Raw genomic sequence first — 1,467 nt, forward strand, 5'->3', positions numbered from 1 at the left:
CTGCTCTTTCCTGACGAGGCATGAGGCAGGCCAAGAGCTTTGCACAGCGTAGAGGGAAGTTGGAGGGAGGCGTCTTTGAGCCGGCGTGTCTCGTCCGCTTCTCGCTTGGGCGGAGGCGGGAAGGGAGCGAAATGTTCCCGGCTGAAAGTTTTTGTGCACTGCCTTGAGGATTAAGCCTGAGCCTCCGGCATGGCTGCTGGGCGATGGGTTTCTGAATGGCATCCATCCCGCTCTTTGGACCACCAGCTGAAAGCACTGAGGCCAAGAGGCAGCAAAATGGGACCTTTGAGGCTCCCCCACAGGCCTCGGGGAAGCAAGGAAGCAGCACGGGCTTAGCGTCGTCCCTGGGTGGGCTCCAACCACCATCCTTTCGGTTAACAGCCGAACGCGCTGACCCATTGCGCCACAGAGGGGCAAGGCCATATTGAGCACAAAAGCCGGGAATCAGCTCAGGGTACGGTATAGCACATGCATGCAGTGGTTAGACAAGCAACAGCAAGGCACTGGACTGGTATGGAGCGAACGTTCTGTGGGAAGGAACCGAAAAGAGCACCGGGGCTGTGGTACAGCGCTGGCATACACTTTCTTTGGCCTGTTTTGCTGGAAGAGTTAGCAGAGCGAGATTGTTAGTCACAGGTCAGCAGGTGGGTTTATGCAAATACTGGACTCTTGGACCAGCGCAAGGGCAGGGGGGCACACAACTTCTGTAGCACATGCACCACCCTTTGCTACCTCACTCCATTTTACTCTCAGGACCAAAATATACCATCAAAAAGATTTAATAGCATAAGCTTAAAGCAAGTAATGGTTCAAAAACAAAAAAAAAGGTTCAAAAATGCCTCTGTCTTTGCACAGTACAGCCCTTTGTACCTCCTACTAGGTTTTGCTCTTAGAAACCCTTACCCCTTAATGGTGAGTTCTTTCCAGGCCAGGGTGAAGCTTTCAGGCCTCAAATGCCAGGTACAGTTACTCTGTCCTTGATCCAAAATGAAGAGGAAAATACAGTGGATTACTCCTGCCCTAATAAGAAAGAGACTGGGGATCCCACAGCAGCTGAAATGACCATTTGGACGAGCACTCCCATCATGCAATCCGGGGTGGGTGTAACCACTGCACTGCAGTGAATGTGGTGGGGAAAGCTGGACTTCACAGGCAGGTGGAAAGAGCAAATCCTAGAAACACCTGGAGCTCCCCACACCACTGCTGCCACCAGGGTCAGGTGTTGAGTGACTCACAGTGCCTCTCCCCTCCCATTACCTTCCAGCAGGGGGTGGCAGCACCCCCCACCCAATGCAGGGGAGAGGGCTGAGTGTATCTCTGCACCCTGAGTCCAGGGCACCCACTCTCTCTGCCCCACACATCGAATCTGGCCCTGCTGCAAAGTGACCCCTATGAACAAGTAACCTCCAGGAGAGCAGGATTGGCCCTCAGAGAGGGGAATGGGCTTCTCGTGAAGCTTATAGGTCA

The 1,467-nt window shown here is 53.6% G+C and overlaps 1 non-coding gene across 1 annotated transcript; it reads right to left on the reverse strand.

Moving 5' to 3' along the window:
• Positions 1 to 339: 339 nt before the first annotated feature.
• TRNAN-GUU lies at positions 340 to 415 on the reverse strand. Its single transcript has one exon. It is a non-coding gene; the product is annotated as a tRNA-Asn (tRNA).
• Between the last annotated feature and the right edge of the window lie 1,052 nt (positions 416 to 1,467).

This window comes from Mauremys mutica, unplaced genomic scaffold (genome assembly GCF_020497125.1).
Source record: "Mauremys mutica isolate MM-2020 ecotype Southern unplaced genomic scaffold, ASM2049712v1 Super-Scaffold_2380, whole genome shotgun sequence".
Lineage (NCBI taxonomy): Eukaryota > Metazoa > Chordata > Testudines > Geoemydidae > Mauremys > Mauremys mutica.